This window comes from Thunnus maccoyii, chromosome 14 (genome assembly GCF_910596095.1).
Source record: "Thunnus maccoyii chromosome 14, fThuMac1.1, whole genome shotgun sequence".
Taxonomy (NCBI): domain Eukaryota; kingdom Metazoa; phylum Chordata; class Actinopteri; order Scombriformes; family Scombridae; genus Thunnus; species Thunnus maccoyii.
The window spans coordinates 30,855,826-30,877,960 of record NC_056546.1 but is presented as its reverse complement, the minus strand read 5'-3'; the positions used below and the strand labels follow the sequence as shown (position 1 = coordinate 30,877,960).

Genomic DNA, 22,135 nt, shown 5'->3' with positions numbered 1-22,135 from the left:
TTCCATTGCAACATCAGCACGCAGCGGCAGCAGCAGAGCTCCGCCTCCGCCATGTTGGACTGAAGGCGAGTAACCTGCTATCAAAACCCTGATGACACCGTAAAACGTCCCGCCTACAAAGTGCCGTACAAAAGTAAAACAAAATTCTCTCTCTTCTGTTGTCATATATTTAATGCCTCTCCCGAAATGGCCTGTGTTGAACAATGACAAAAAATTGTAATTATGCACACTACTATAACTATTTACTTACTCACGTATTAAATGTATGAAAGAATCAAAGCAGAAATTCGTGAAACACTCATTCAGAATTTCATTTATTAAAAAACAAAACTTTCAAATATATGGATTCAGATTTACAAATTCTGAGTGTTCCAAATAGAAAAACATGACATGACATACAATAACTTTTTGCCCTGCTTCAGAGGAGCAAAAAGTGAGCAATGGACATAAATGGAAGTTATAAAAATATAGCACTGTTGGCATTTTGAGAAATCAGGCAATCTGAAACTTTTTCATGTTAAGGAACCTCCAAAATAGATGCACAATAGACCACAGACCCATGTTTGAGAGGATTTTGTCTGAAAAAATCCCCTCTAAGAAGATACATTCCCTGGAAGTAAATATAATGTAAGTGAAATCAATCTATTTGTGCTTTTTCTGAGAACCCCTGCAGCACTCTCAAGGACTCCTGATGGCCTTTGGATTCCAGTTCGGGAATCATTCTCCTAAACAACTTGATAACCACATAACAAAGTAGATACATAGTGGATATATTAGGGATGTCACAAGAACCAATACATGGATACAATAGACACATAGATACCAAATCAATATCAGCATTTAGAAAATGATACTACTACCTGTGTTTTTAGTTCATCATTCGTATCAACACCTCACTCTATAACTCAGTGTTATTATAGCCAGAGTGTGTTTGTTTAAATGCTGAAACACTTTAAAGTTTCAGTCATACCTACAAGATTGCAAACCAAAATGAAAGCACATAATCACACAGCTGCATTTGTTGTTACAGCATGACATTTCATACAGTTTCTCTAATTTGAAATGATGTTTTTGGGCTGCTTTGCTTTCTACTTGAAGACTACAAGCCAATATTCAATTTGTAACTCGTATTCTAATGCAGGCTGTGTGCTTAAATAATGAACCACACAAAGTTTCTGTTCAATTGTTAATGTTTATAAAAAAGTTTTTGGTAACACTTAATACAACCCGTGTTTTATGGGGTAACTTCCCATCACTTACCATGTAATTTCCCGGAACTGATGGTGTAACTTCCTCATATGAATCCGTATATATATAATACTTACCAGTTCTTACTGGTACTTAAATGTAGGTACAGCGGAAGAAAACAAAAAAACGAGAAACAAAGGAGTAACAAATGACGTTTTAAAGTGTAACTTCTCGACATTTACCACGTAACTTCCCGAAACTTATGGTGTAACTTCCTTGCATAAATCAGTACATTACATATGTATATGTGTAAGATCAAATGTTTTTGTTCATGGCAGTTATGACAATCATTTTTTTATGCATGTGTGTTTGACAGGCAATCTTCACCCACTCCAGAGATTTATAATGCTTATGTCTTCTACTTCATTGTATGAATTTGAATAGAAAAAGTCGAGAAATGGGTCTACACTTTTGAAAATTAGCTCCTAGCAGACATGTTGGTCCAGCACTGCAGCAGCTCATAACAGGCAAACTTACCTCTCTCAAGTGCACAGCTATGAAAGACTTGTATTGTCATCCGAGGATGAAAAAATAACAATACACTAATGTAATAATATACATAGTATATCTTTAATTACACAATAATAAGGTACGCAGGAAGTTATGAAAAATGATTTTATTCTTTAATTACACAGAAACCACAATGTATGTGCTGCCCTCCCAGTCTTACTCTGTAAGTACAGACTACTCACCCTATAAGTACATGATAACAACAGGGAGTGGGCTGTATTAAGTTCACACTGTTCCCCAGTCCTTACTCTGTAAACACAGACTACTTACTACTTACTACTTACCCTATAAGTATATGGTAACAACAGGGAGCGGGCTGGATTATTAAATTCACACTGTTCCCCAGTCCTTACTCTGTAAGTACAGACTACTTACCCTATAAGTACATGGTAACAACAGGGAGCGGGCTGGATTATTAAGTTCACACTGTTCCCCAGTCCTTACTCTGTAAGTACAGACTACTTACTCTATAAGTACATGGTAACAACAGGGAGTGGGCTGGATTATTAAATTCACACTGTTCCCCAGTCCTTACTCTGTAAGTACAGACTACTTACCCTATAAGTACATGGTAACAACAGGGAGCGGGCTGGATTATTAAGTTCACACTGTTCCCCAGTCCTTACTCTGTAAGTACAGACTACTTACTCTATAAGTACATGGTAACAACAGGGAGTGGGCTGGATTATTAAATTCACACTGTTGCCCAGTCCTTACTCTGTAAGTACAGACTACTTACCCTATAAGTACATGGTAACAACAGGGAGCGGGCTGTATTATTAAGTTCACACTGTTCCCCAGTCCTTACTCTGTAAGTACAAACTACTTACCCTATAAGTACATGGTAACAACAGGGAGCGGGCTGGATTATTAAGTTCACACTGTTCCCCAGTCCTTACTCTGTAAGTACAGACTACTTACTCTATAAGTACATGGTAACAACAGGGAGTGGGCTGGATTATTAAATTCACACTGTTCCCCAGTCCTTACTCTGTAAGTACAGACTACTTACCCTATAAGTACATGGTAACAACAGGGAGCGGGCTGGATTATTAAGTTCACACTGTTCCCCAGTCCTTACTCTGTAAGTACAGACTACTTACTCTATAAGTACATGGTAACAACAGGGAGTGGGCTGGATTATTAAATTCACACTGTTCCCCAGTCCTTACTCTGTAAGTACAGACTACTTACCCTATAAGTACATGGTAACAACAGGGAGCGGGCTGTATTATTAAGTTCACACTGTTCCCCAGTCCTTACTCTGTAAGTACAGACTACTTACTCTATAAGTACATGGTAACAACAGGGAGCGGGCTGTATTATTAAGTTCACACTGTTCCCCAGTCCTTACTCTGTAAATACAGACTACTTACCCCATAAGTACATGGTAACAACAGGGAGCGGGCTGGATTATTAAATTCACACTGTTCCCCAGTCCTTACTCTGTAAGTACAGACTACTTACTCTATAAGTACATGGTAACAGCAGGGAGCGGGCTGGATTATTAAGTTCACACTGTTCCCCAGTCCTTACTCTGTAAATACAGACTACTTACTCTATAAGTACATGGTAACAACAGAGAGCGGGCTGGATTATGTTCTCCCGTCCTTACTTAGCTGTTTGGTTCTGTTACCTTTCATGTCACAATCTAACAACATGTACCCATCATTAACAACACACCGGACCAACATTTTGAACAGACAATGAGAAAACATTGAACATGATTAAATAGAATATGTTTCATTTATAACTTCTTAACTATATAAACTACTATTCTACAACATAAATATTCATACAAATTGTACTATATAAAACTTAACAATAACTATATATAAAACTATATATAAAACTTAAATAACAAAACAACTCTTAACTAATCTATCAAAATGTAGCTATAAAATGATTAATTTTAGTAAAAAAAAGTGATGGGAAGTTACCCCGTAAAACGCAGGCTGCATTATAAAGTGTTACCAGGTTTTTAAATAAAGGAATGTGTTCTGAATAGGATTGCTGGTTTTGCCATGGTATCAAATCAGATATTGAGAGTAGCTTCAGAGGTAACTGTTGTGTGGTGACATCACTAGTAAATATTGTAAGTGTCATACAATTTACTGATGATTTATTTTGAGAAATTTTATGTAGCGCTTCTGGTTTGGATGTGAGATACGCCGATTTTGGGCGCATAAAATGTGATGAATTTGAATGAATGTATGGTGTTTTCAGTCCAAAATCGTGTCAGCACTACAGAAACGCCATCTAGTGGCGGTTGTCAAAAAAAGCACTAGAGTTTCATCTCTTGCGCCTCTATACTCTTTGGTTCAAGTAGCTGTTCAAGCTGCATTTCTTTTGTCCATGCCTATTTAGCGGCGGGGGCGTGGAAACCCCTTAAATAAATATGGTTCGCGGGCTGGTAGGGTCACATTAGAGACCGTGCCAAAAACTTGATGACTGTTCTGACTGTTTGTGCTACCAACTCAGACTAGTGTGATGAACTAAGCCTCTCTCTCGTAACGACCTACCCAGACAAAAAACATTCTTTAGTAGCTACCCAGGTTAGATATGTGTGAGAAGCAGGCATTCTGTCAGGTAGGAAATATCTATCAGAATGGACTACTACTGCCATAAATGTAATTATAAGTAGAGTACCTCATTCTGTCAGGCAGGAAATATCTATTGGAATGGACTACTACGTCTATAAATGTAATTGTAAGTAGAGTAGCTCATTCTGTCAGATAGGAAATATTTATCAGAATGTACTATTACCGCTAAATGTGGTTTAAAATAGGGTGGCTCATTCTGTCAGGTAGGAAATATCTACGCAGTGCCACATATGGATGACTAGAGAAAAGTGAGGGCACTAGTGGAACCTACCAGGTCTGTGTTATCAAGTGCTCCATCTTCATTGCCTATGGTTAAGGATACAAAAAGACACATTATGGAAAAACCTTAATTTTTTGCATTCATGGCAGATGTTCTATGGGCAGCTATAAACCAAACCAAAAGGTCAGACATTAAAGTTGCAGTAGATGCAAATGAAAGATTTCTTGAGGAGGTTCATCTAGGCCTGGAGGAGCTGCACAAGCACATGAGGCAGAAGCTGGAAATGCATTAGAAATGGAAAGGTAGGAGAAAGGAAGTGTACAGACAGGAGTCAGGATTACACTGAAGAGGGAAGCATGGAAATAAACAAAGGTGATTATTAAGCTGTTGATGTTTTATATCTTGCAATGGAATGCAAGGAGCTAGGTTGCAAATGGGCAGGAATTTAAAAGGTTTGTGGACCAGAGGCATTGTGTATTCAGAAAACTTGGCGTAAGCCATGTTTAGACTTGGTGGTTCCAGGCTTTGAAAGCATAAGACAGGATCATAATGAGAAAGCAGGAGGGGGCTGTGCAACATTTGTAAGATGTGAGGTGAAAATTTAAGTCTCTGCTAGAGTGTGAAGTAGTAAGGATATGGTGAAAGTATAGATGGGGGAACATAGTGAATTTGTATAATCACTGTTTGCAAATTGGTATCAGTTAGGAGGAGAAGGTTATCACAAAGGGACACCAGTCCTTTGGGTAGGTGATTCATGCCTACCATACAGTAGAGACTTTGAAAAGACTAAAGTTTGACACCCTGTCACATCTAAAGACAATGTGTCATAAGTAACTGAGTTTTTGGTCACAGACTTAGATTTTGCAAAGACTGGGGATCTTGCATGGTCACTATTTGCAAGACTACAATTAGATTCCTTTTGAGATTATTTCCCACCCTGCTCCTGGTGGAAATTTACAAGACGAAAAACTGTTGAACATAACACATCCAAAAGAAAATGTAAATTAATTAATTAAATAATTAATTAATGCGGTCATAACTGAACATCAACTGTGAAGAGAAACATTGGACACGACATGCTGATTGTTGCTGTTATTAACTAATTTTCAAAAACTTCTTCTTTTTTTTTACAAATAAAAATATCCTTGGGTTAACATTTCTTAGATCATATCGACTAAGACATGACTAAGGTGTCATCCTGTACTTGTATTTTTACAAGTTTACAAGTGCTGGATGTTGGAGTATTTGTTTGGAAACCCTGCAAACTGCATGAAATGCAGTAGAAACAGCAGCAGCCTGGATAATTATACCAAGGCAGAAAGTCACAGGTTTAACTTCTCCAGCTGGCCTGAAATCATGTTTGAAAAAACAGTAAGTACACTGCAGACACAGCAGCTGACAGAAAGAGGAGATCAAATTATACAGAGAAACATTAGTTTTTTTCTGGGTGAATAAATGTTAATGTGACTCATAAAAATGGGAAGCTAAAGGGCAGCCAGAATGCTGAGCTTTCAAGTTTCATCAAGAGTCATTAATAACGCCATCAAGCACATCGTGTTAGGAAAGAAGTTTAAAGACACACACCCAAAGGGCAACCATTTACTGCATACTGCCATTAGAAACTGCGTACAATCAATGGCAGTGATAAATACAATCACATATTATTAGGCTGTAAACCATTAATCAAACAAATAACTTACAGCAGCCAACATCAAACAACCTTCTACTGTAGCAAACTGACAGTGACAAGAATTGAAGTGGAGAAATGGTCTCAGGTTTTTAGCAGTCCCCGCGCCCCATACAACGCACAGGTACATGAAAATGCTGTTTATTAGTAACATAACACACCATCAACACTGCGCACCCCCCTCGTACTCATACTGGAGGGAGGCAACTAACCGTGCACGTAACTTCACTCATGGTGTAAAATGCCTTATTCCATAACAGAAAATTGTAAACTACTAGAAACATTGTGGAGTTAGTGTGAAGAACAGTAGCACTAATCACTGTGTACCAGATAACATCTGTGTTGATTTAGAATACAATTTACCTAAACTTATGTCTGTAAACACATTGGGTACAAAGAATGCATTGCATGCAATTTAATAACCCCGAATATGATTAGAGTGTCTTTTGACACTGGAAATTATTTATTAGGCTAAATGTTTCAGGGAAAATTGAAATTATGTAACTCACATAAAACTCGACGCTCAGGAATTTTCAGCCTCACATGCAACTGAATCAACCCTATCTCCAGAAGAATACGTTGGCATTGAACATTTCTGCAAACCACAGAAACGTTGAATATATACGTTTCAACACATTATCTAATGATATAGCAACTCTGGAAGGCATTACCCTGGCCTCCAGCACCACCGTAAGGAATCTGGGAGTTATCTTTGATCAGGATATGTCCTTTAACTCCCACATAAATCAAATTTCAAAGACTGCCTTTTTTCACTTACGTAATATCGCAAAAATCAGGCACATCCTGTCCCAAAAAGATGCCGAAAAACTAGTCCACGCATTTGTTACTTCTAGGCTGGATTATTGCAATTCCTTATTATCAGGCTGCCCTAACAAGTCTCTAAAGACTCTCCAGCTGGTCCAGAATGCAGCTGCACGTGTACTAACAAAAACAAGAAAAAGAGATCACATTTCTCCCATTTTAGCTTTGCTACATTGGCTTCCTGTAAAATCTAGACTAGAATTTAAAATCCTTCTCCCAACTTACAAAGCCCTCAATGGTCAGGCATCATCATATCTTGAAGAGCTCATAGTACCGTATTACCCCACTAGAACACTGTGCTCCCAGAATGCAGGCTTACTGGTGGTTCCTACAGTCTTTAAAAGTAGAATGGGAGGCAGAGCCTTCAGCTATCAGGCTCCTCTCCTGTGGAACCATCTTCCAGATTCAGTCCGGGGTGCAGACAACCTCTCTATGTTTAAGAATAGGTTTAAAACTTTCCTTGAAGCTTTCGTGAAGGCTGCTCTCATGTATCCTCACTCATGGCTCCTCAGAGATCCCTCCTCGCTCCTAGCTCCTAGGAGCAGAAATAAGAGACTTGGGACCATGGCTGTATAAAGAGAACTGCATACAGGAAGAGCGCGAGGCTTTGAAGCAAATTTGACATAGCGGCCAAACCATGTAATTACGTCACGTGATGCACACTGGCCCAAAAAGACCATAGACTTACATTGTGAAAGAGACACCTGTAAATCAGCGGATATATTTTTTTGAGCGTCACAACCCCCGTGAAATGACTTGTCTCACTATCAGAATTAAATCCATTCGGTGCGATCACATTTCAAAAGCCTAGAGAGCCGCATGATTGAATTGTTTTATCCCCATTCAAGTTAGCCGGAGGGCTAAACCGGAAGTAGCCCGCTCGGCCAGCGAAACTCACTAGTGCTCATGCTCTATGGGCCGCACAATGTGGAAGATCCGGGTACTTTCATACCAGGAAGTCGATTTTTTTTTCATGTGCCACTGAGCAACTTTCATAGGAATGAACAGAGCCCCGCCTCCGACGCTGTATCCAGTTCTGTTTATACATCCATGCTTGGGACAGCCTTCAAAATGGCGGACCAGAACAACTTCGGTTTAAGTGAGGATAAACTGAAGCTCCCTGCACTCTCTGGGGAAAATACTATGCCAAACTCCCTTTAAGAAGAGGGTGTCATGTGTCGACAGTCTCCTTGTCAATTTGGCATCAATACAATCCAAAAAGATAAAGTGTATTTGTGTATAAACTTTACATTTTGGATTTTTTTTTGCCTTAACTCGCTCCCAGCCCCCAGTGGAGCTGCTCTATTTTAGTGGGAGAAGATGGGAATGAGAGGCAAACTGTTTCAAGAATTAAATTTCTCACTAAAATACGCACAGGTTGGTGGATCAGATACACGCCGAATTAAACACAGGCTCATAACACTGTTAATTCACTGTCTATCATGTGGTTAGCAGAATGAAAGATGGAAATGGGACCACTGTGGAGAAATTTATGGATAGATATTGGTTTATAATGCGGGTAACGTGTTAGAATATGTTGGGAAAAAATAATGTTATCCCAACAAATGTCTTTTAACATCATAGGTATCTATAGGCCCCCTTCTGCAGATGACACGTTCTACGATCAACTCACAGAAGTCTTGAAAGAGTGCAATCTCAACAAAGAATTATTAATTATTGGTGATTTTAATGTGAACTGGGAGGACAAAACTAAGAGGAAAAAACTAAAAATGATTACAGAGAAACTCCAACTAGAACAACTGGTAAAAGGCCCGACTAGGAAATGCAAATTGCTCCAGTACACAAATTGTTCTGATATTTACTAACAAACCAGAAAGAATAACTAAAAGTTATAATTTAATCACTGGCTTATCAGATCATAACCTAACCCTATGAGCGAGAAAACTGTCTAAAAGTTGATTTAAGACCAACTAAGACAATGATCCTTCAATTCATACCCAGAGCTAAGCAAGAAGAATTTATCAATGAAATTAACAGCTTGAACTGGGATGATGTACTGTCCTCTGATGATCTGGACTATGGCTGTGATACTTTTACTCACAAAATCAACTCTGTGAGGGAAAGATTTAATGTGAGGATACAGATAAAATCTAAAAATAAAAACAATTCACCGTGGTTTAATGAAAATTTGTGGAAACTAATGAAATCTAGAGATGCTGCACTAAGGAAGGCAATTAAAACTAGAAGAGACACTGACATGCTGATTTATAAAGGTTTAAGGAACAAAGTTATCCAGGAGCTAAGGGAAGCTAAATCTTGTTTTTATCTCAATATTTTGAATGAGGCAAAAGGCAACAGTAAATTGATCTGGAAAAACATTGATAATCTCACAAGGAGAGATCCAAATTTTTTAGGAGATTTTAAACTCAAAGTACAGGGAAAGTTAACTAAAGATCATCTTACTGTTGCTTCTGTCTTTAATATTTTTTTTTTTGAGTCTGCATGTGAGTTAGGAAAAACATTTACGAAAAGGAAAGTTACAAGTAAACAAAATCATCAGCTCCTTAAAAAGCTCCAAAAGTACAGATGCTTTCCAATTTGACACTATGTTTGTCAAATCACACAAAGATATTTTAACTCCCCCTATTGCTCATTTAATTAACTTGTCTTTTAAACACAGCTCCTTTCCTGATGACTGGAAATGTGCCATTGTCACGCCTATTTTAGGCGATCTGGAGACCACCTTGACGCCATTAACTACAGACCAATAAGTATACTGCCAGTACTCTCAAAGGTTACTGAGAAAGTTGTCATTAAACAACTGACAACATTTCTTAAAACAAGCAATTTTGGTCTACATTTTATGCAATTTGGCTTTAGAGCAAATCATTCCACTGAAACTGCTACCTTGCACTTAATAGGGCAAATTAAATCAAGACTTGACAAAGGAGGAGTAGTTGGTGCTGTATTTTTAGATCTGCATAAAGCATTCTACACAGTCAATCATGATGTTTTAATATTGAAGCTCTCTAAATTTAACTTCTCATCTAGAGCACTGGCATGGATGTCCTCATATTTATCCAATAGGATACAATGTGTTAAAGTTGGTGACACACTGTCCGGTAACATGAAGTGGACAATCGGTGTTCCACAAGGGTCAGTGTTAGGTCCCTTATTCTTTAGCCTATATATTATTGATCTCCCTCAACAGTGTCATGATGTAGAACTACAAATGTATGTTGATGACACCGTTGTGTACACACATGCAAAAACAGCTGAGTTAGCTGCTGCTAAGCTAACAGTTGCATTGGAAAGGATCACACATTGGCTTGATCAATCATGTCTGTGTCTAAATGTAAACAAGACAAAATGTATGTTTTTCTCTAAAACTATGGTACAACCTCCTAATGCTGATATTTTCATCAAAGGTGAAAAAATTGACATAGTTACTGATTTTAAATATCTTGGTGTGACACTGGATCCAAATTTGAACTTTAAGAAACAGTTAAAACCATAAAGTACAACTTAGCAAATTTTAGACACATTAGAAACTGTCTCTCTTTGGATGCAGCCTATTTATGCATGCTATGATTCTTTCCCATATGTCTTATTGCATCACATGTTGGGGGCAGGCTGGAGAAACAGCCATAAACCCTCTTGAGTCCTTATACAAACAAACTCTAAAAACTATGGACAAAAAGCCAATGCATTTCCATCACTGTAGGGTACTGGAGAAATACAATTTACTGAGCTTTGACAATTTCAGATTATTCTCAAATTTGTGCCTAGTTTATAAAATTTTAAATGGTTTGGCCTCTCCTCCACTATGACTTTGTGTACACTCGCTCAGTAAGTTCTATTAGATCCTCCAGAATATCCTTTATACAAGATTGTACCATACCATTTCGTCACACTGCATTTGGGCAGTCAGCTTTCTCTGTGAAAACCACAACTCAGTGGAATGCCCTACCTGATGATATGAAGAACTGTAGTTCTATCAATACATTCAAGGCCAAATTAAAAAATCAACTAACGACGAATCGGCTGTGTGACCACTTAGCCTAGTTTACATTATTAATTTTTAATTGACATTGTGGGTGTATGTAATGTGCTGTTGTGTATAGCTTTTTATTTGGTATGGTGTGTTCTGTGTGTTTTTTGTTTTGTTTTGTTATTTTTGTTTTTGCTTTGTACAGTTTGTTGTTGTGCTGTTGTATGTTTTGATTGTGGGGTATTACGGATGCAAATTAGCTTCAAGCTAACTCTGGTGCAGTGCATCATTTATGTTTAAAACTGCACACTGTCCCAATCAATACATTAAATCAAATCAAACATCCATGGACTTAGAAGAAGCTATTGTATTCAAAATGTTATGTAATCTCAATTAGGTTTTTGTAATATTTAGAATTAACAACCTCAAGATAGTTAGTAAGTTAGTCAATTTAACATTGAACCTAAACCTTTAGGCCAAATAAGCAGTAACTCCCTTCATTTTCCAGAAAAAAAGGGTATTTTGAACATCTTCAATTCCATGACGACTAGGCAAACTCCATGTGGTGATGAAGATCATGTGATATCATCAAAAGTTCCAGAACAGGTATTAAATGGACCTTGAGGTGAGCTCATTTTTTCAACAGCTTTTTCCAAGGTCCAAAGGTCCAAGGTTAAAGATGAACTTTGTATCTTACCCATATTAAGACTGTCATCATGGCATTTAACTGTTCATGTCAACTAATTTAGGAACTTTGTTGCCCCTTCAAGTTATATAGTTTGAATTTAGTGTTTGAGAAACTTTAACCTTTACAGTCACTCCAAAATTGACCAAAGACAGAATCACCATAAAGGTTCTGTAATTTTATCGCTGGCATCAAGATTTGGGCAAATTCCTCTTTGATACACAACAATATTTTAACAACACTTTCAATTAACAAAGTCTACATTTGGCATAAAATACTGTGTGAAACCTGAAATCTGATTATGGAGGGCGTACACAAACAAAACAACATCAAGTACTGCTGCATTTCAAATCCAGCCTTAATGTATAAAGCACAATACAGAGAAACAGAAATAAAAGAGCATACAGAATAGAAGTGCCTTCTTGCTTGATTCCACCAAACTGCTCATATTTCATACACGTCCTTCATCTCAACTGGTGGACACAGACTATATTTCCTAATGACATAACATAACAAACTCATAAAGTAATTTAATACAAGTTTGAGTTTACACAAAATAGAGCACATTATATATCAGCCTCTCCCTACAATCAATATCACTTTCATCTATGTATCTTGTACACGGATAGGTCCACCAACTTAGGTTTTGTTGAGAGTACCACAGAGGACACAACTTCAACCCCAATATGGCATACTGTTTTCTCTTTTGATGGACAGGCCAGTAGTTTCCCCTTGCTTCCAGTCTCTTTATGTTTAGCTAGGCTAAACACACCCTAGACCTATCTATCTCTGTTCTGTGCACACAGAACTGAAACTGACATCGATCTTCTCTTCTTACTCTGGGGAATATGGTAAAATATTGTTCAAAATGTCAACAGATTTCCCAAAATCTCACAAGGTCCATTTAAACTTCAGGCAAACAATCTGTGTGTGAGTCCACTAGTTGTCAATGACCTAGCACTGAACTAAAACAACAGAGTTGTTGACTTCACATATTCTTTGGCAATGAATTGAACTCCATGCATGATGAAACAGATAAAAAGAGAATATGAATAATAGAAGTGAGAATTACTGAAGAATACATTCAGTGTCCATTTCATAAGTCCGTCTGAAATTGCAATATCTGTAAATGATTATTATGTAGTATAGTTGCTTTTGTGAGACACAGAACACCAGAAATGTTAACATTTCACAGGAAAGAAATCAAATTTCTGTTCTTAAGGCATACTGAAACCACTAGAAACCACTTGATAACTTAACCTCTATATGTTTAAATGTTTTTGTAAAGGTTTAATTTATCACAGAGTTGTATGTTTTTCTATTAAAAAGAAGCATGGAATCATTTACAGTAATTGAAGTTAAAGCATAAAGCCTCAAAACCTGGATTTTCACCAAGTAACAAGAATGCCTGACAATCTGCTGTCTTATTCTTCATTAAACTATCAGCCTGTGTTTCACAGTGGAAATATAATATTTTAGACACATCAGGATCAGCATTGTCTTTCCTGTATGAATCTTTCACCTCTGTCTCTGTGTAACTACCAAAGTATACCAAACAAGTTGATTTACTTACCACCTAAATTATGTTTTCGCATTTCCATGGTGTTTCTGATACCTGACTAAGCAACTCATAAGCTGATGTATGCTGCATGACATGTGAGATAGTGGAGTTTGTTACTTCTTATCTAGACCTGATACTGAAAAATGTTTTGTTTTCAATGAAGAATGCAATATTACTATTGGATCTATTCATAGGTCACCTATACTTTCATCATCAATTACTTTCACTTGTGTATTAAATATTATACTCAAGAATAACATTAAAGCCCTGCTAGTGCCCCTAGAGGTTGCAATGTTCATTTCACAACACAATAAATATTGAAGTGTTGGACTGATACTGTAGATCATGATTTAGCTATGTTAAACCTGTGTGTGGCACTAGAGGAAAGACCATGCGGCCATTAAAATTCAGCAATGGCTGAAAAGTGACTAATGGTATGCTGTTATACTGGTATATACCACTCATGTTCTACTTGTATGTACAACTCTCCACCAGCATATACTGCTTCCTACTGGCATATGCCACTGCTGATTTTATGGTATGTCACTGCTGTGTCCCACATAAAAACAGCACGTCACTCATGTTCCACAGATACCACTGTCCACAGCCATACTACTGGTAGGCCAGTGCCATGTTATGGCATAAGCTACCAGTTTCACACTGTACCTGTTGGTGAAAAGTTGTGTGACGTACACATAGTCAGCAGTGAAATACCACTGAGAATCAGCTTAAAAAAACAAGAGTGACATACCATCAGCCAGGTTTCACCCTTGATATCACTGCTCAAACACAAATAGTTTATCCCCTATGGGAGCATCAGTGTGTTTAGCAAATTTCATGGTAATCTATCCATTAGATTTTGATATTTCTTGTGTAAAAGTTGAAATTATGGTCTAATGCTGGTGCTAGACACAGGGTAAGTTGGTCACCTATTAGGTTCATGATCATCTGTCTAGCAGCTGCTGAGATACATTGCAAGAAAGTGTAGCATGGATGGATGATAGGCTGTCCATCTAGCCCTGCCATCATTATGCTAGTATAAGAAAAAAGGAACTTCATGGGACATTTCAATATTAACATTATACTGAGTATATATTAATTGAAAAGCAATCTGATACAGTCGATCTTCAAAAATAATTGATTTATATTGCTTTCAACTCCTGATTTATATGACAGGGCCTAAAATCACAAACCAGCCACCCGTATGACAAAGCACAAACAGATGAATTAGCATTGAATATTCATACTCAGACCAGATGAAACCATAAATCCTCTATTTAGACCATTTTCCCATTTTTAATCTGTCTATGATTGTAGAATGGAAAATAGAAATGTGCCATTTCACAGGATGAAATATCTACCACTGACACATTTAACAGTTACCCTTGCATTTTCCTAGTAAATAGTTACAGATTCCATATTGATCCACAAAAGGTTTCATGTTGTTTAGAGGTGGAACTATTGGTTGGTTCAGTTTTCTAGACAATCATGGTGTTTGAAAGTGTTCAGTATAAAACATCTGCCCTTTCTGGTACATTTTTTCTTTATCTTTATTATTCATTTTTATGGAGTCTTAAAAGTGACAGGTATGAACTGTTATTGTTAACTATTATTATTGTTATTATTATTATTACTATTATTAAACAACACGTTTAAAATGATAAAATGATTTATAGTAACTTACAAGCAACAAGGAAAGTTGGGAATGCTGTATGGGAAAAATGACAATAGATTTGTGCTTGGACCAAGGAAATACAAAAAGTGTGGCAATAAATAACAAAGAGGAGATACAACAGAACATTGTACCACAGAAATTACGCAACCAACTATTTTCAAAGAAGTTGATTCTGAAACCCATTTTTCCATTGTACTCAATTTCAAATCAAACTCAAATGTCCTTGAAAACTTAAATGAATACACATGAATTAGAATTGAAGTTTTTTTTCATTTTTTAGGACACCCAATAGGCATCAAATATTTAGATGTTGAATTGAGCACATTTTAACACATTAAATAACTGACCTTGAAGAAAATAACCTACAATTCAAATAACAAAGCCAAATTACCCTATCATAAGCCTGACTACATAATTTATTTAAGGTTAAATAAAAACAAAAATACAGAACAGTGGAAAGTATGACGCAATGGATACATAGGGGAATAAGATGATGCTTACTGAATCTGCAGATTCTCTGCAGACTTTCTGGAATAAATGTAGGCTGAACAAGTCACTCACGTGCACTACCCATTATAGACAATCTTTCACTCAATCTTATTTCCATAGTTTAAGAATTCTCTAAACACATACAATGAGTACAGTATTATTGATTTTGGAGGCCACAAGATACAGAACTCCTTTCCAAATTGCATGATCAATCTATCACCATTGTTGTAAAATGCAAGTTCATTTGTCTGTTATGGTTACTTTTCTTACAATATTATCATGGTACTCATTCCCTTTCTCCATGTATGTGCCATTGTGTGCTCATAATGTTCCACTTTTGTTGTGACTGTATTAGAGGGGTGTTGATTATTTGGCTTTGTGGCAGTGTTTGAGGCTGTAGACTGGGGTGTCTGGGATTAGGGCCAGCCACTGGTCAAAGGATAGGGTTAGGATTAGATTGGGATATGGGTTAGGTTACTTTTTATTCCCCATCCCACACATTCAATGTAAATTTTACAAGAGTAGTATTTATTGCAGGACTGTTCAGACTGTATCAGATTGCTTCACACTTTACAGGGTTTTAATGTCCTGTAGGTAGATTATTATGAAGACACACCTGTATGTGGCCCCCTTTTTCTATGGCCCTCTGAGAACACTGGCAGTGTACAGCTGCAGGAATCATATATTCAGTAGTTGAAATATTAAACCAATATTAAGCCATAGACAAGAGAGGAACAAATATGTTCATTATATCATTAGTTTCCCTCTCAGCACTTTTTCTTTTGATTTCCCTTTTTATAATAATAGCATAAATCTTCTATTATAATATGTATACATGATTTTGCGTAAAAGCTGTCCATTGATTCTGGTATGCAGGCCATTCTTGAAGAATGCAAATTATTCTACCTTCAGCTGACCTTGTGGTCAGTTGGGTGACATTTGAGGCTGAGGCTATGAGTAGCCATATTGGCTACTGAACACAGTGTTCAGGTTCTCTCCTGTCCATCAGTCAACAGATCAGTCAGTCGACAACTGTAGTGTTGCAAGCACAGCAGGATGGGGTTCGGATGGAGCCCATCATCCTGCTCCTCTTTCTCTGACAGCCAGTGTTCCCACTGTGGCGGGAGGTGTTGGTGTTCTGGCGCGAAAGCTTGGCAGCACGGCTTGCTGTCTCCTTGATCTGCAGCTCCAGATGTCTCTGGATGGCCAGACCCAGCTCCTCAGGGTCCACAGAGGCCCCATAAACCTCCCATGTCATCCCTTCTGCATCCCACTTCACCTCTTTCACAGGGGACGTGGGAGCACCTCCCGGTTTCTTTCCTCCATTAGTATCAGTGGGTAGAGTCTGGCAGCAGGAGGTCTCACTCCTGCTCTCCTCTGCCACACAGATTTGGGGGAACACATGTGGTGTGACGGACTGTCCTGTCTGCACCCCAACATCCCTCAGCTCTTTACAGGCTGTCATAGTCCCTGTGTCTCGGGTTGTGGCTCTGACATGGCTGATGCTGCAGCACTCCTGTCCATCAAGGTGTTTTAGGGACTGTGGCCCAGAGCCAGGGGGCAGCGAGCTGATCCAAGAGCAGTTGAGGTTGCAGCACCGCAACAGGTGTTTGGCATCCAGGCCTGTCTCACTGACAGAGGACATGAGGCGAGGCAGCATGAGGTGGTTTGTGGCTGAAGGAGGTGGCACTGCATGCTGGATGTTGCAGCTTGGCTCCACATCTGCCAGGTGTGGCAGCAGCTGGGAGGGGGCCAGGATGGACTGGGGGTGGCAATAGGCGGCAAATGTGTCCTCAAAATTGGCATGATGGATATAAGAGCCATAGCAGAGTGCCTTGTCACAATTAGGGGGAAGATGGCCCTTTTCTTCAACACCCTCCACTTTGGTTGCTGTCTTGGGGGAAGAGATACAGATACACCTGTCCTGAGGCTGCAGGGATAGTCCACCTTCTCCATTGTTCACCCCTCTGCAAATAGTAGTGATAATGTTGCACTGCTGCATCTGCATGGGCTGTTTGCAGGCTAGTATGGAGTGACTCTCATCTTCTTGGATACTCTTATCTCCTGCATGGTAAGCAAATCTACAAGTCTTGCTCTCTGGAGCCTGGGGGGCTGCTGCCTGGTTAACCAGAGGCAAAGTGTCTGAGTGACTCCTGTGGACAGGCAGGGAGGCTGGTTTTATACTCTGCACTGTCCTGTCCGTCTGTGGGTTGTCATTGGTTGTATTCACCACTTTCCCCTGGTGCGGGTGTGAGGGTGTATGCATCTCTGCCAGACTATGGGGGCGGCTTGAAGCCCTTTGTTCAGATGCGCTTTGTTCCTGTTCACCAGGCTCTCGACCGACCCTCAGACTGCCACTGTTAGTTTCTCTGGCAGGACAAAATACTGAAAGTTCTTTATAGATCTCACTGAAAGCCTCTTTTGGGTCCTCCAGGCAGGTGTAACCTGGTCCTTCTGCCAGCCTGGAAGATGTTATTGCCTCTGTAGAGCACTTGGAGGTGTCAAAGAGGGGCTTAGCAGAGAGGGTAGATTCCAAAGAAACAGCTCCCCCCAGTGGGTACAGCTCTGACACAGGATGCCCAGTATCTGCCATGGAAGACCTTTAAGAACAAATAAAACATTATAATAAATAAAAAATTAAAACTGACATTTTATAATTTGGTGTATTTTATCCACCTGACAAGCTGAAATTCCTATATATTCTTTCTACAGAAATTACTGACCAATAATTAACAACACATTTAAACTCGGCAGGTAGACTCCTAAAATAACACTAATTCTTTATTTGCTACCCTGGCTGTCAATCCAGACCAGACATGATTTTCTCTCTGACCGCCAATCATATTCTATATATGCCATCATGTGCCCCCCCACTCAAAGAAGGCTGCTCTTCTGTAAACCCTATAAACGCCCATACTGGTCTGTAGAAGCTGGCCTGTGGAAGCTGGCCGGGATAGGGGGCCCCGGGATAAAAATGAGCGGCTTGGCCCCTCCTCCTCCTGCCTCTGAACTGTGTACAGTATTTCTTTTCTGGAATATTATATAGCCCCAGCCTTGCTGTGTGGTAGTTCGTTGAAACACAAATGAATATGTCCCATGTAAGCACAATATCAACTGAAATGGCCTGAAGATTAGGTAATAATGAAGAAACCTCCTTGAGACCTTATAATGTCTTGATATTGTGCTCACATCCCCACAGACACAAGCAAAACTATTATTATTTTTTTAAATGACCAATTTCCATACAATGAACCTGGGGCTTTGGTGGTACCCTTGGTGTCTAGGGCCATGAGGCAGTTTCCCTCTTTGTTGGTAATCCAGCCTTGCTGTGAAACAAGCATAAGTGTTTTTATAGAGTAACTCCACAGTAGATTTTAGAAGAAACATCACTGACCTCTATGAGAATTGTGACTGCACCCAGCTGTGGTGTAGCATGGTACTATGTTGCTGCTACAGGGCATGGCTGAAACATGTTGTCACCACTAGTTGGCTGGGCAAGTCTGATTATTAGACTGGGTGAAGTTTATATCATGTAACCAAACCTCAAGCACAAGTCTGTGTGAAGAAGCCTGACTAGTGAAGGCAGGTCCATCTGCTATTGGCGGTTTCCTTCTCTCTGAAATGTTAATTGGCAGTGACATTCTAAAGTCACAGTTTGACTGATGTCTGTCTGCGAAAGGCAAAAGTCTTTCTTCCCTATTAGTATAAAAAGGTTAAGTATGTTAGATTTTGTTGTATACAAAAACTGCAAATATATGTACTATAACAAATAGTATGTAGTATATACCATATGCAATTAGTATGTAGAATGGCATTGGGACACAAGCCTCCGTCATGTAAATTTAGCAAAAAGTAGGCTTTCTGCAAAATTTTAACCCTAATACAATGCATGCTGGGAAGTATGCTAACATTCATATGTTATATGAAAAATCAGTTGGACTTAACAAGACTGAATACATGATTATAAATTCTTAAACAGTTCTGAATGGGAGCAGTAGGCAATTTCAGCTGACCTAACTGAAGCAGACAAACTGATCTAATTACACCAACCTAAAGATAAAAGATGAGTTCATTGATTAATAGGTTAAAGTTGTGATGGCATGGTCACTTCAGAGTCAAATTCAGATTAGGGTTGAAGCCTGTATGGGAATTGAGATCCTGCTTATTACTGGGAACAACACTCCCATACTGCAAACAAATAGGACAAAATCTTTGCACATAGTACTGACCTCAGATCAGAACTACACCAATGGTTATACAACCACTCTGAGATGTTAAACTGGTCAGAGGATTTGCCAAAATAAAAGATTAATGGATTCTGTACATTGTTTTTTTTAATTTAAAAATTAGGGGATGCCCATTGTGGCTAAGGGGTTGTCACATGCCCTTCTCCATTTCACTCCCCCCTCATTTCCTGTTATCTCTCCACTGTCGAAATAGTTAAAATAATTTACAACATGCAAAGTAATGATTTCATACAAACGGGAAAATCTTCAACCTTAATTCAGATTCACCTTTGTGACACACTACAATCACAGATGAGGAAAATAAAACAGACTAAATTCATTCATCCATCTCCATTTCAGTCTCAGCCAAGAGTTGTAAAATGGCTACACACATCAATCCTAGTTTCATTTTCACATGCTCTTTGTCTACATCTGCTGGATTTTAATCCAATTTAAAGAAACATTTTGGAAAATAAGCTACATCATTTTTGATGTGGTTAGCCTAACATTGCATAAAGAGCGGAAGGAAAAAACAGTCAAGTCAAATTTTATTTAAATGGTCCAATATTACAAATAACAAATTTGCCTCAGGGGGCTTTTCAATCTGTACAGCAATACAACATCTTCTGTCTTCAGACCCTCAATTAGAATAAGGAAAAACTCCCTAAAAAAAACTAGCTAACCTGGCTCTGTCTTAAATTCAAAGATACACCTACCACCACCACTAATCACCGATTAACATGTTGTGTCTCATTTATCTAACCCAAACAGAATTGTAAAAATGACAGTTTGTGGTTACTTGAACAATTTCTTAATTAAAAACAGTTTATCCATTTGCCGAGCACGTCTATGCAACATTGCTAGTTATGGTGTGGGTTGCCAAATATAGTTGGCGAGCACAGATTTCGGTTTTGGTCTCTGTATAGGCAGGATAGCAACTTCTGTGTGGTGACAAGACTCCAGGAAGCTGCACACAGTCACTACGTAATGCTGTTGTTCACCAAGAAATAGTTCCAACATGTAACTCCCCCTAAAACCAAAAACTTGCATTTCTGTTGGTGTACAGATTAAACAAATGAGATACAACTTTGGACAGAGCCACGCTAGCAGTTTCCCCCTGATTCCAGTCATTATGCTAAGCTAGGCTAACCACACCCTGACTCCAGCTCTGTACTTAGTAAAAATATGAGATTGATATCCATTTTCTCATCTCACTCTTAGAGAGAAAGCAAATATGTGTATTTCCCAGAATGTTGAACGATTATTTTAAAAAACAGTGGGAGGCAGGCAATTCTGATCATGAGACTGGATCCACATTATGTCTATTAATATGTGTGGTGTTTTAAAGCATCATGAAGCGAGTCACAGGATCTGGACAGGAACAAGTCAGTGTGTACTAACAGTGTAAGACCCTGCATGTAGTGCCTCGGAGGGTTAATTCTGAAATTTAAGAACGAGCCATCATAATTTAAGCTTTTTCACATACTACTTTGATCAAATTAAACTTCAAAACCTGATGTACAATTTTCTAGATTTATCTAGACTTACCCAATTCTGGCACATGTGAGCTCAAAGATAACAGGCGTGGGAAATCTGCAGGTACTGACTCCTTAAGAGGAAACAATGTGCAGCGTCTCTCTGAGTGCTAAAATTATCTCAGGGAGTAGGGTGGACCCACTTGAACAAGAACCATAGACTTCTACATCACACACACACACCCTTCTGCACACCCTTCTCACAGTCAGACTCACACCCATGAACACATGCAGTAATGCACGCATGCACACATATATAAGATCGGCATATTCCCCAAGAGAAAAGAGAATGTGAACATTTTTAATCCACCAGTTTACCTTTCACAGTGAAATGCTTGCCACTGAGGTTATCCTCCTGTCTTTCCTCTCCCTTTTCAGATGTGTCGGGTGATGGCTGCAGTTTCTTAGAAAGTCTTCATCTTCCTCCACCTCCTCCTCACATCCACAGGTGACGTCTCCCTCTCTCTCTATCTTTAACTCATTCACTGAGCTGCCTGTGATACGTCTCTGCTCTGCTCTTCTCTCCCTCCTTTGTCTCAGCAGCCCCCAGCTGTGCACAAGATGGAGGAGACCTTGAGATAATCCTGCCCTGCATCTGATTACAAATGTGAGGATGCAATCTTCAAATCCCTGCTCTGTAACGTAGAGAGGAGCTGGTTAGTGGTTGGCTTATCCAGCTGTAGTGGAAGACGGATAAAGGGGGAGGGGGAATGATAATGAGAGGAGATAGTCAGGCAGCAAGCGTCATTGTCCCTCCACCTGGGAAGAAGGGAGCAGGGGGTGATGCATGAATGAATGTGTGCACCAGAGAGAAAATAAAGAAAACAGCCCCTGTCTCAGTATCTTTTTCTTTGCCCTCCACTCTTCCTCTTCATCTTCACTTACACAGACTAATTTCCATTCTGACCACAGTTACTGCTTT

At 38.9% G+C, this 22,135-nt stretch overlaps 1 long non-coding RNA gene across 1 annotated transcript; it reads left to right on the top strand.

The window, feature by feature from the left end:
- The first annotated feature begins 45 nt into the window (after positions 1 to 45).
- Positions 46 to 22,017, top strand: LOC121911471. Its single transcript, XR_006099866.1, has 3 exons — positions 46 to 133; positions 21,592 to 21,661; positions 21,757 to 22,017. It is a non-coding gene; the product is annotated as an uncharacterized LOC121911471 (long non-coding RNA).
- Positions 22,018 to 22,135: the final 118 nt, after the last annotated feature.